The sequence below is a fragment of the Telmatherina bonti genome, assembly GCF_933228915.1.
Source record: "Telmatherina bonti genome assembly, chromosome: 21".
NCBI classification, from domain to species: domain Eukaryota; kingdom Metazoa; phylum Chordata; class Actinopteri; order Atheriniformes; family Telmatherinidae; genus Telmatherina; species Telmatherina bonti.
Genome location: NC_136630.1, coordinates 17,844,636 through 17,859,128, shown reverse-complemented (window position 1 = coordinate 17,859,128; position 14,493 = coordinate 17,844,636). Strand labels below are relative to the sequence as shown.

At 39.3% G+C, this 14,493-nt stretch overlaps 1 protein-coding gene across 1 annotated transcript in view; it reads right to left on the bottom strand.

Moving 5' to 3' along the window:
- Positions 1-14,493, bottom strand: part of LOC306771587 (voltage-gated potassium channel KCNC1-like) — a 51,699-nt gene that overhangs the window by 27,797 nt on the left and 9,409 nt on the right.

Genomic DNA, 14,493 nt, shown 5'->3' with positions numbered 1-14,493 from the left:
CCTCAGTTTGCAATGTGTGAATTAACAGAAGAATAGAAGTGACATAACAAAAACATCTTTTTGTTCTGATAAATTACAATGGTTGGTTAAAAAAAAGTTGCTGAAATCAAATAACAACAGTCATCTTACCAATAAGTCTACATGTAAGTCTCGCAATTTTTAAGATAATGTGACAAAACAGTACCATTTCTGTTGCATAGTTTTTGCATTGTGTCCTGACTTCTCTTTGGTCCACCCAACATTCAAGCAACAGTCTAGAGGGTTTTCATCTGTAAATTATTTAACTGATCTTTGCTGATCTTGTTCATGCTGATGTCGTGATCATTTGGCCATAGTTCGATTGATACATTCCAGCTGACGTCACAGATGCGCGTTGCTGCACTCCAGTGCTAGCACTGAGTACATGCACCCAGTGGTGTAGTGGTCCCACAAGAAGTGGGAATACTTTTGCCCCTTAAAAAAAAAGAGTGGCAGTGGATGTCTGGCTGCTTGACATATAAACATCTTTATTATGTCTATTTTCAGGCTAATATTAATGCAACTGCTGGCTAACTGCACCATTGTGGATTTGGTATCATTAGCTGAGCTGCTGATAGACGTACATTCATGGGAATGTTTGAAGTTGTAAAAGCAGCATCACAGATGCTTTTGAAGTGGGTATACTCAATGCTGACTGAAAAAGAAGTGGGTATGCTCCATATACCCGCATATACCCTGGACTACACCACTGCCTGCACCGGTATCTGGTGCGACAGCAACTCGATATACCATCCTGATGCTGTGAAGTTAAATGTGACAACAAGAAAGGAGACGCAGATATTTATTTCTATTGATTACCAAAAGGAGAAAAATCTTGTTTAAAGATGACTTTCAGCAATCTGGAGGGCTTATTGGATTCAGATTGCAAGTAGCTGTCTGTGCAGAGTACTTTTTGTATCAGGCACCTTTTAATGCAAGTTAGGAGAGCTAGCTTTAGCTACTACTAACTGGGTTTGATGTCATGTACATGTACTTCAGAAAATTAGGTGAATCTTATTAGACACCTTGTGTAACAAATTAATTTTATCAGGTTTTAATATGACGATCTTGCTACAGCAATAACATTTGTTAGCTTAGCTTAGATATCGATCTACAACAAAAATTTCTTGTCCTTGAAATGTCATATTTTCAGGCCAATGACTCAGCCAGCTGTGAAATAGTGATAAGCATCTGTGCTTTTAAAAGTGTTAAGACTTTTCCTGTGTATGAAGACGGGTAATGTTTTAGGTAGATGTAAATGTTGTGGAGGGAAAAATCCAGTAGCTTGTACCATACCGATTGCATCCAAAAACAGCATTTTTTTTTTTTTTTTTTTTTTTCAGTTCTTGTGCAATAAAATGAGAATTCTCCTTTAGATCAGGCGCACTGTAGCTCACAATGTCGGCAGTAAAGCTGCAATGATTTCTCAATAAAGTCGACAATAAAATTCATCAACAGAAAATTTCATTGTCGATGCGTCACGTTGTAAATGCCAATAACGGCTTTGCTAATAAAACACTGCACCAGGCAACTTAACGCCATTTACAAACCCCGGCTTTTCAGACAGTATATGAACTTTAAACATCAAGCAAAAGACGCAAAGCACCACAGGATTGTGCTTTGTGCAGCGTCTTTGTTTGAACAACAAAGAACAAATTGACGGCGGAGCAAACGGTTTCCAAAGTTTGGGAATATTTCACGCTAAAAAATTTTGTCAAACATGCGAAATGTGTAGTCTGCCACGCAGAGTTGGCATACCATGGCAGCACGACAGTCATGCATGAGCATCTGAAACGAAAGCACCCAGAAGTCATGGTTTCCAGCTAATGCTGGAAACCATGGCTAACCAAGTTAGCATTAGCGAGCAGTGATATGCTGTTGTTACCTCTGCCAAAGAGGTTATGTTTTTACAGGCGTTTATCTGTTTGTTAGTGTTCAAGACAACTCAAAAAGTTATGGATAAATTTTCATGAAATTTTCAGGAGTTGTTGGAAATGTAAAAAGGAAGAGGTGATTTCATTTTGGTGGTGATCTGGATTACCATTTGGATCCAGGAATTTTTTTTTAAAGGATTCTGGCCCTTGTTTACCTTACAAAATTATTTTTTCAAGATGTAAAAATAATCATTTCAATACAATTCTATAAGAATTAAGACGTTAAAATATTTTATTTATTTTGTTTCCCTTTTGAGGCAAATTCTGTATAGCTTGAATATGACACTATAGCTAAGGTTGAATGTTTTAAAATAAATTAGTAGTAAACTGTTAACCTTAAATTTAATGTTCAGCTGGTTCAGGAGTCTTTCTTTTTAACTTACTAAAGGACATTGTGCTGTGACTGACTGGGAATCAGGATGACATTCATATGCTGCAACAACTGGAAGCACAGATGATGGGCGTGACAGAAATAATTGTGACTAATCAACTAATCGAAAAAATTATTTACAGATTAGTCGACTATTAAAATAATCGTTAGTTGCAGCCCTAGTCGGCAGTAAAGTAAAATGTATAATGTTGTCACATTCCTGCAAGGCATCAATACCTTTTCTTCAGTTTGTAATGTTTAGAGTTTTGACAGCTCTGTTGTTTGTTTTATGTGATGTGTATAAGTGATCCTTTAGTGTATAATATTGTATATTGTTGGGACCATTATTGTTCTAAGCTGCCTGAATTTAAAAATGATTTTTTTTTTTTTAATGGTATATGAATGTCTAAAGCTTGACAAATAAAAAGCAAGAAACACATTTTTTAATTAAACAATCTCATTGTGACCAGTTTATGTTTTGACTGACTGGGTCTGATTTTGACATATATTGTCTAGAAGCCATAGTGTGACTTTAACTTATCAAACTTTACAGTAATTCTAACAATAGCCTGTTAAACCTGTTTTTACAATGTAGCTTAGGAGAAAATTACTGGTTTCTGTAATGGAATCTATCCATTTTAAAATAGCAGAGAACAGTAGATAGACTTTAAATTGGATTTGATAGTTTCTTCATGGAAACCAAACTTTTTTAAAAATACACAGAAACACATAAAGCAGAGATTCTTGTCTGGGAGGAGGAGCGGAAAAAACTCCCACTGCCTGTATATTAATAAAAACATACTTAAAATGATTTATCAGATCTGCATGTATAGTGGACGGGTGTAGATACTGTTTATTTGTAGATTGACTGGTATGGTGTCACATGTGTGTGCTGATCACACATAACGAGTGATAGCTGCATGAGCACTGCATTGAAGTGATGGAGAAGGATGAACAGAGAACAGACAAGAGAGAAAAAAGAGGTAGAAGAAGATGATGAAAGGAGGAGTAGCAATCTGTCACATCACACTTATTTGTCTCCTCCAGCACTTTGTCTCTACTCTCAGCACCCCCCCCCCCCCCCCACACACACACACACACACACACTCCATCTTTCTCAATGCAATGTGACTGTGTGTGAAACTAAGCACCCATGTTAATGCTGTCGATATTCAAATCAGAAGCTCAATGTAAAGATTGAAGATATGTGCTGCTGAATTCCATACCGTGGAACGATCATGTGTGACACCTGCAGCCCAGTGACCTTCAAGGTCCAATAGAGTCCACCCCCCACCCCCCACTCCCTACATACACAAATTTAAAGCAGTGTGAGGTAAAGATGGGGAGGGGGGACAATAGAGAAGTGAATGAAAGGGAGCCTTTGAAAGAAGGAAGCTGATAACTGGAAATGATTATGTTGTGATGGATGGATGGATGGAAAGGTGAGACTAAAGGAGTTGCAGGAAAGAAGATGAAAAGATCAGCAAAGAAGAGGCTGTGAATTTTCACAAATTAAGGGGGTGGGGGCGTGTAGGGGGATGTCATCAGAGAGTGGGACTCTCATAAAGAGACATAGAAGAAGAGAAAAGGTGGCGTTTGGTGAGTATGAATGTAAGCAATATAGCCAAAGTGCAATAGTCTAAGCCAATATTAGCCCTACAGGCGTTTTTTGCATGCACAGCGGTGCGCTGCGCTCTTCCTTAACGGGACCCTAGTGGCGCTGTGTTTACTGCAGCACCATCCAGAAGAGCTTTATCATTACAGTATTACCACAGCCCTGCCTGGCTCTCTGTCACCATGACAACCACTGCGTTAGCCTCTGCTTTCAGGCACCAAGGACAAGACTAAGCCAAATGCTGCTCATACAGCTGGTGTGAAGGGCTGAATATAGAGGAGCAGCAGCCAAAATTATGATCATTCGGTGCTGCTGCTGATTGTTCGATGAAAGAACGGAATTTGTCAGGTTAATGGTGAGTGACCTTGACAGCGATACAGTACAGAAAGACACATTAAAGATTAAGCGTCTCATTAACATGTTTTTTTCCCGTTTACTGATAATGATGTTTGATTAGCATGAGTGTGACAAACAGCGACTGGTTAAACAGACTATTCAGAGTCTCTAACAGAGGGCGAAGCAAATGGGCGACCACTGCTGCAGAGTCAGTACTGATAAGGAGACATTGAAGGATGATCTGAAATCAGCACATGAATGAAGCATGAAAAATGAACGTTTAAATGATGTGACATACAGAACTTTCTCCTGAAGGGCAACCAGAGTAGTGGTGCTAGACTAGGATTGGCCAGTCAATCTATTATCTTTGGTGAATGACTGTGGCCATCATTCAGAGACTTCTTAAGTTACTTCTTAGCATCAAGTGGGAGTGTAACCTTGGGCAGGTTACAAGAATAGCCTTCATTGTGACAATATTATTTCTGAGGGTTTGGCAGCTTTAGGCTGATATAACAAAAACCATAAGATTAACTAAATATGTCAAAAGACAGAGAATTCTCTTTAGGGTTAAATATTGAAATGACAAGTAGCAGACTGAGGGGTGAACTGTGGGAAACAGGGCGAAGTTTAAATAAAAAGCCTAATTTTGTCAGTATGGTGTTGTAACTATGACTTGAATTATAAATGACTTAATTGGCTTTTAGCTGTTTATGATCCCCGACCTCAAGGATTTTTAATGTGAGTCAGGTCATACTGGCATGGCCCATAAAATGTCTCATTAATTGTTTTTACAGTTATATTTGGTTTCCCTTCAGATAAAGCATTTTAAAGCCTACCTGCTTTGTTTTTCTCCATTCCAGCATGCCTGTGAGATAACTTTGTTATTACACTCCAGAGACATAGAGAGAATCAGTAAAGACAGCCATATATTATTGATTTTAATACACTTTCTAAAACACATAATATTTTATGAGCAGAAATTCTGACACCGTATATAATGCCAAGTTAATCAAATAATGCCATTTTTGGGCAAAGTATGAAATACAGTATGAATTTTGTTACGTGATTAGTCTAAAATGGTCAAAATGAACAGATCTTGTTGTATTGATCACAAAGAATCTTGCTCTGTTCTATCTTAATTTTCTGGATCAGATGGCAATGTAGTATTCTGTAAAGTGTTTATATGCAGAGATGGCTCATTGCTGTACTTTACAACATATTGGACTATGTTGGAATAAATTACAATATCATCTTCAAAATGTGAACTGACATATAAATAGCTCAAATGAAGTCTGTGCAGCAGGTGGCAGCACAACTTGGAGCACGTTTATGGAGGAACAACAATCAGCAAGGCAGGTGAAACAAAGTGGACCACAGAAGGTGGAGCATAAGTTAAAGATACAGCAGACACCTATAAGGAGGCAGTGGTACGGAGAAGCTGCAACAAAAATGAAACCTGCGATATGAGCAGCAGATGCAAGTTGCAACAGAAACAGAGGAGAGCCACGCTGGCAGCAACTTGCAGCTGCATGAGCCTCATTGTGACAAAGTAAATAATACATCATAGTGAATACTACAAATACTTAAATATAGCTTCGTACTGACTTTTTTTTGTGTGTGATCTGCATCAGTTTATTCCATCCCTTTATTAAATGTCATAAATTGTATATTTTGATGTCACATTGTTTTATTAAATGTTTAGCTAATTACATATATTACTTTGATCATATACTTACAGAAAATTTATTGTTAATCCCCTGAACTTTGTTTTTAGCCCTTTTTGGGTGTCCTGCATCTCACTTTAAAACATCTGCAAAGAAGTCAAAACAGTCAAAAGACACTCCAGAAGGTTTCTAATAACCAATAAATTGAATAAATTGTCAGCTTTTCCAACTTCAAGCAGAAATCCTGAGTGTCAGCTGCATTGTTTCAAGCGGTGCAGTAATCGCGTGGCACCTCTGCTCATTTTCAAAGAAGGGGTTTATGACATCTGATAACAATGGACTGAAAATAGAAGGAGCACAATGGCAGAGAAGATATCAAAGGCTTGTGAGGCTTTACTCCTCTGTAGGCCTGCAGCTGTGTTGCAGGCAATGGCATCAGCATATCTGGGTGACACCTTGATTATTTTAATTGGTAGCCCTGTCCACACCAGAAGAAGAAGCGAAAGCAGAAAAGAGTAAGCCTCCACTGGGTGTCACCCAGCACCCAACATGGCACACTGTGGAATTTGAAGGGCATGAGAGGTGAGCTGTGAGAAAGGCTGGGACTGGTGGAGATACATATGAGACAGTCAGTGAAGGGACACAGGAGCTGCAGGTGATACATGTGTACAATCAGATCCAACGCTCAAATATAAGTATCGGGCTTATCAACCTTCTGAATTGCAAGACACGAAGGAGGAAGAATGCTGGGAGCTGTAGCGGATATAATTAGCTTCTACTCAGGGTAATCCTGGAGTATATTTTATTTTCAGAGCATTAGAAACACTTATTCTCTGAGGTCAGCACTCTTGGAAGAGAATCTGGTAAAATTTCAATCATAGCGCAGACTTCTGTTTTCGAGATTCCCCCAGTGACTCAACTCCTTGACAAGACACAGATCAATTGTTGAGCTTTCCCACACACGTGCATACACACACGTGTAGCCTACTGTTTTCTTTTTTACACGTCACAGTGTTGTATATGCTCTGCAGCGTTCTGTTGCCTCCTTTTTCTTTATTCCCACTGCAGTCCTGTCAAACATTTCCAAAGACAAACACACTGTTTGCAGGTTTTGGACCATATGTGTCTCTTCATCCTCATCAGCTGTTTTATTTGTTTCATATTACTGCAGTTTACACATGCATTTTTCCTCATAAAGCCTCAAACCTGTTGTTTCATCAGTCTCCTCCTGTCCTGCTTGTTCTGTCCGATGTAAGTTTCTGTCCTGTTTGCGCTGATTACCAGCTGTCTTCACACATTCTGCACTTCCAAATCCCTCTGTCCGCTCTCCTCTGTCTTTAGCCCAGCTTGCTTCTATAACAGTCTATAATCTACCTCTCGGCTGCCTTGAAAGCAATGGAACATCACAAAGCACGAACAAAGAGCAATCTGCTCTTAGAGTTCTGTCACACACTTCTGTAGATCGCATGTCTATTTAAAGTGCTCATTTGTTTATACACACACTCTACCTCCATTCTGCTGCCACTTGGACAGGAGGGACAATCAGGAAGCAGATGGTCACCCAGGAATCATCCCAGCAACGCCCTCCAATGTCATTTTCCAAGGGAATGAGCAGGGATTCAGTTTGACTGTTTAAGTGCCATATAAAGACATGAGCCCACCCAAGCATAAACGCTCACAAAAACTGTTAGTGTAGAAATGTTAACAACACCAAGGCAAATGCCAGCAGAAGGGCTCTGACTCTTACGTAATGTGATCAGTGAAAAAAATTATGGAACTGAAAATCAATTACTCCTTTAAACCATTAATACCTGCATTGGGCTATACTGAGAAGGTTAATTCTTTAATTTAGTGTGCCAAAATTGTTCTTAAAGTTTTTATTTAAAAGTTAGTTTATTAACTTAAATAAAAAGGTGTTTACTGTCCTTGAGTTTTGGGAATTTGTTAATGTGTTGCTGTGATATGTCATAAGCTCTGTTGATCAAAACAAATTGCAAACAAGTCATTTCGAGGCTGAAGAAATTGGGACCGCCAACAGAAAAAGATACAACCAATGAATATGCTAACATTTAAACATCTGTTATAATGAAAGATGTACTTTTGGGGATAAAGGAATAGTAATCCTCTGTAGAAACATTTATTATTATTATTCTTCAATCCCCAAAGAAGCACCTATCCTACCTGCAAGAAGAAAAACAGAGTTCAAAGTCTCAGTGGTCGGGCCAAGGATAGGTGCTGAAATGGAATTAAGGCAAGGAACATGAACTTCCAAATAAAAAAACAACTTCTCAATTGAAATCTCCAATAAAGAAAATAAAGTATACCTGATTAATCAGCCTATCCAGCTACCATCATCGTACACCATGGACAGGTCACTAATCCATCAAGTGGCTAGCATAGCGACAAATTAGATAACCATTCATGCATGCATTTACTCTTAGCATGAACATAGAATCCCTAATTAACCAAACATTCATGCTGTTGAACTGTGGGAGGAAGCTGGACTACCCTGAGGAACCCGTTCCTGCATGGGGACAACATGCAAACTCTATTCATAAAGGCCCTAGCAGAGATTCAGACCAGGATTCTTCTTGCTGTGAGGTAGTTTAACCCACCACACTATTTGTGTCCAAAGAAATTTCAGAAGATTTTTAAATATACAAATTAATTATAATCTGTTACATAATGCATCCAACTGTGTCATGTCTAGTAGACAAACTACAGTAAAGGAAACACCAAGACGTGTATTTTTGGATGTTTTCATTCCACTTCTGCTCAAATGACTTTCCCACGTGTGAGAGTGATCTGCAGTGTGACATGTAGAGCTATATCAAAAGAAGTGATTTATCTGCGTGCAGTAAATGTGAACACTCATCCAAACGGTTTATGGGCAGCTACACTTACAGAGTGTGGGCTAACATATAAACGTGAACATAGAAAGAATGAGTTATGTGTCACCAGGTGGTTTAAAGGGTCACATGGAAGATCTATGTTTTAAGTGAAGTGGGTTAGTGTGTTTTAGTCAAAGTCTTTCTGTGATTACAAGAAAAGTTAGACATTGCTCATAAATAATTCACCATTTTGACAGAAAGACTTAAAATCCAGCATGCAATTAAAACTATTGTTTCCTGTCATAGTATACTATTTGTTTATACACATGTGCTTAAGCATGTGCCAGTTTGTGCGATTATGGTACACAGCACACTGTTCCCTCGCTTCATTTGACAAGACTTGCCCCATTTAGGCAATTCAGATTGCTACCAGTGTAACTGGCTCTGGCACTGTGCGAGCTCTCTGCTACATCAATATTGTGAATCTTTTTCATTCCAGAGCATAAGAGCAAAATGTTCAGGGTTTATCACAAGGTCCAACTGATTGACTGTCTGTGGAGCTGTACTATCCTGATTCAGCACTTAACCAGGACAGCTAAATGGACTGAGGCTGAGATTAAACAGGAAGATGGTCTGGCACAAAGAGGAGAAAGTCTCGATGACTGCAGTAATGGAGCAGATTTTACAAAATATCCACAAAGCTTTTGCCAAAAAAATGTAATTAAACAAATACAGCTAGGGTTAGACATTTTTGGACAAACTTATTAGCTTTCAGTGCTGAGAGTTTGATAAGATTAATATCTGTCCCCTGCGTGTATGATAAGTAAGAAGCGACCGCCTTCAAAAGGGTCTGCGAATCAGCTTCTTTCACAATTAACAAAATCCACATATCAGCCCCCACAAAGGTCTTCTTGTTAAGTCGTATTACTATAATCTGCAAGAATACAAAGTGTATAAAGCACATCTAAGTTTTTCAGAGGGTTAAGTGCCAGAAACTAGTTTTTGGCCTGGAGCAGTTGCCAGGCAACTAGTGCAGACCAGTCCTGGTTGAGATTAAACTAACATAACATACAGTAAGCCTCTGGAAGATGTTAAAGCATTGTTTTGTCCAAAAACAACACAAAATGTGTGACTAAGAAAGTCTTAACAAGTGCAAGTGGATTTTGTTTCCATGTGACTGTAAATGTCTAGATGTTTCTTCCTGTTTTCATTCTTTATGCTAAGGAATAGCGGAGCCGTATTTAATGAACTGTCACTGAACTGCTATCAGCTGTCTCATCAAAGTCTTTGCAGAGCAGAGTTCAACTCTATTTTGTCTTAATTCTTCACAGACTTTACAGGTGCCACAACATTATTACAGGACACTAAGTTAAGCATCCATGAAACTTAACTTTATATTTTTTTTAAAGTTGCATTAAAATATTCAGGATGCAAAGCACCTTTTAACAGAAGGAATCCATTTCCTCCCTGTTTCCGCCTCATGAGCATACATTGCTTACTCAACACATAGATCCTGTGTCCGCCCTTGTTATGAGACATTCAGCATCTATCCAGTAAAGTACCGCCAACACACTGCGCTCAAGTTACAGGACAACAAACAGAGGGACAGCAACTTTTGAGGATGCAAACACAACATGAGACGGCCAACAGAACAGAACCTTGTCAGGGAAAACTGAAGCAGAGCGTAATATAGTTACCAACTCCAGACACAGGAAAGCAAAGTTGACTAACTGCTACACTTCTGCCGCCCTGAGAAAACAATTAACCTTAATCACTCAGTGAGCAAGAAAGATTCTTTTTTTCCTCTGGCGAGGCTAGTTTGTTTGAAACTACTGTCTATGATCATACAAGCGCCACACATTATCCTCTCACCAGTAATAGAGGAAGAAATTTGCCACCAGAGAATGAAATTAAGGCCTCTTTTTCCTTTGCTATTTTCAGAGGCAGCCCACGGTTGGTGTGTGTGCGTGTGTGTGTGTGTGTGTGTGGGGGGGGGGGGGGGGGGGGGGGGGGGGGGTGTCTAGTATCAAGAATGGAAGTGGGAAATAGGCCTTACAGAAGGGTCGGAGTTTGAATGGAAATTAGGTGGATGCAATAGAATAATTTCAATGTGATGCACTTAAAATATTTGAGGTCACTGGAGCTCTGTTAAATATGTTTACATAATCTGAAAAATCATTTCTTTTTGTGGTTTAGTCAAAGTGAAATGAAATACTTGTGTGGACATGATGATAGAGAGTCAGCTAGGATTAGCTCCCATGATAATTTTAGCAGAGTTGGGAGATACTGTAACAAAACTGTAACTATGCGGCAAAACAAAAGAAAATCTCTTAAGACTACAGTATACTAGATAAGCAGTGATCAAACAAAAAGCTAATCCTGTTGATTTAAGGAAGGATATAAGATGTTTTGTTGAATGTAAGACCTTTAAAAATGCTTTTCAGGAAGTGGTGAAAAGCTGGACTGGTGAAATCTAATCTTTGTCTTACCACATCTTGGAGTTTTAGCATCATGGTTACAAGGTCTAAAATGTAATGTACCAATTTATATTAAAAATATACCATATATGAACACCTATCAATACATCAGTTGCTTACCGTCCATCCAGCATTGCAATTTTCTACCCAGAGATGACCTGTTCTGAGACTCTTTGGAATACTGGCAGGTTGAATTTGTGTTTATGACAGCATTGTGTACAAGTGCTGAACACAGTGGAAAAGAACAGCAAACAATTGAACTGCAAGACATGACCTTCAGGGAGAGGTGTGTTCTGGAAACGACACTGGCCACCCAGAAACGCATCAGATGCAGGTACACAATGTCCGATTTTGGAGGGGGTAAAGGGTTGTCTTGCACATGCTGAGCTACAAATGGTCCTTTGTCAAGAGACTGCTGACAAAGACAACTGTGTCCTTCTAGTGCAAAACTAGAAGTTACCAAAATACAGCAAAACCTGTGAGACAGTGAGCCAACAACAGGACAATCAATTCAGTTGAATTAGTAGCAGCTCAGCAGACTATCTTGTTAAGCACAGTGTAAAGTAGACAAAATTCTGCATTTCATTTTTTAATGCATTTAGCTCAAACCCAATAATTCAAACGGCTACTATAACTTCGACTGTAACTTTAACAGCTTAAGACACTCAAAAAGCTATTCTAGATGTGTGTGTATATGTAATTTGTATATTTTGTATTTGCAACTATATCACTTTTCAGACCATTTCTGTCTAAGATCACATAATCCATCAGCTGAATGGCAAGTGCTTATATCAAATTAGATTACCTCAGGATCAATACATCAACTAACAATACACCAAGAACTGCTCCGTATTATAAGTGGATCCTGGGTGATTCAGTCACCGTCGTACAAGTAGATTTCAGTTCAAAAACAGCTGAAAAATGATGGACAAATGAGCCCCGACCAAGATCTGCATGATGTTTTAACTGTACTGCATGATCAATGTCAACCAGGCATGGATCAATGAGGAAATCAGATGCAAATCGTATAGTATAACACCTCATCAAAGAGAAACAAATGCATCCAAAAATTTGCATTGGTTTTGGGGGTTGCACTACTGTCTAACAGGGTAGAATGAGTCCCAGCACCTGTAGGCTCACTAATATTTCAACACGTGATGAAGAGAGAGGACGTTTTTTTGAAAAAAGGCAAAAAGGAGAAGCTAGTCAATAAAATATCAATCAATAGGAAGGCAGGGGGGGGGGGGGGGGGGGGGGCGATGTAGGAGGATTGGATGGCTCAAGCCTTCACAGATAATCGAAGATGCTAAGACAAGAGTCCCCACCCCCACCATGCAGTGTCTTTCTTTGTGGTTGTCACCTGCTTGGTGTTTGTCTCCATGCACCTCTTCCACCTCTTTTCCATTTTTTTTCTCCCCAATCCACATACCCTCTTATACACCCCTTCAGTCCCTTTTCCCTCCATTTCTCTTCCCTTCTAAATCCCCCTCGACTCTCCCCCCACCTCCTTTCTCCTCCTCCAGTGCTCCCCCTCCTCTCTTCCGTGTCTACTGCAGCAGAAAGGCAGGCACAGACACCAGCATGTGTGTGTTTGTACATGTGCGCGCTTCTACGGTAAAAATCCACAAGCGAGCCTCACACGATCACAAGCAGTGGAGGTAAAATTAAGGGGAAAAAAACCTGTTTGCGTGTCGAATGCCCTGATCACATCATTGATTGCTGCTCCGTTACATCACAGCCATGCAAACAAACCCCCTTTAAATCATTTGGCTTATGTCTCTCTTCCCCCCCATCTCCCTTTATTTCCACCCATCTCCCTTTTCTTCTCTCTCATCTGCCTCGATGTTTTTTCCACATTAGCATCTCCCTTTTCTTTAATTTCCAAATCTTTCTCAATCACAATTTTCTTTTCTCTTCACATCTCATTTGCATTTCTCAGAAGCAAAGCAAAAAAAAAAAAAAAACCTTGAGGTTCTGCCTCATTGGATGAGATACTTTTAGAGCAACAGTATGGGGGAAAATAGTGATCTGGGTCACATCGCTGTTTGACGTATGACACTGCCGTAGTAGACCTACACACTTAAATGAGGCTATGTTCACCCAGAAATTGAGCCAATATACTGCATGTCCTTTGAAAGTAAGTCTACCTACAAACTGTTCTGTACTCTACATAACCCCATTGTCATGTCGTAAACACCACTTTCTGCAGCCATCAAACAGAACATACACCAGATTCTTTCTGATGAATAAGTCGATGTGGTGTAATAACTGCACAAAGCGTAATACAGAGCATTCTGACAGCTTCATAGTAGATAGAGTCTCTTCCACATTGCGCTGGACAGCATAAATGGGAAAAAAAAAAAAAAAAAACCTCTTTCCGCTCTAAGCATGTATTGCTATGTTGCAAACCCAAACAATTAAGCTTTTCCCATTAGATCTATCAGCTAACAAACTACCCCTGTGAGCTGTTATGTTCCATGAAGATGGGTTAAAGAGGGCTGGAGCAGGGAGAAATCAATCTGACAATGATAAAAGTCACAATGAGATCGGCACTGCCTGCCTTATCCCAAGTCCAAACAAGCAGATTAGGTGGCCTAACTTCGAGTATGTGTCTTTCACAGCTCAACACTCTCCTCTTCCTCTAGAGTCAACTATATCCAGGTATAGGTCTATGCCTGAAGAGGTATGAATGCATTTGGAAAGGCAGCTGTTTTTGTGTGCAGTTATTGCTTTTGATAGTAGATACAGCATTTGTTGCTGACTGTGCAGTGATTTACAATTTATTGTTCTGTTCAAATTCAACTATTTTCATGATGACATCAATAAACGGCTACTGCAAGTGTCTGTTGACTGTCTGGTTTTGCATTTGAACCTACAGTATTCATGAAATCATAGCATCAATTGGTTCTCACACACTGTCAAGGCAACATGAACGGTACATAATGCAGAAAATGCCAGGAGATAACGATCAAACTACACCTCTGGATATAGAAAACAACAAATATCAAAGCAGCTGGAATGAAGCAGCTGGATTTGTCTGTAGCAGTAAGTTGGGGGGAAAAAAGTAGGCGCATCACAGATCAAAAATGCAGCTAGGGATACTTGTCACTCTTACACCTGTATGATCAAATGCCACTTAAAAGCTGATTTAAATAGGTAGTTCATTAGGAACTTAGTAAATCAGTAAAGGTAACAGAAAAGTAAGTTATGCATGGAAGATTTAAAAAAAATTGTGTGTAAAAAGCATG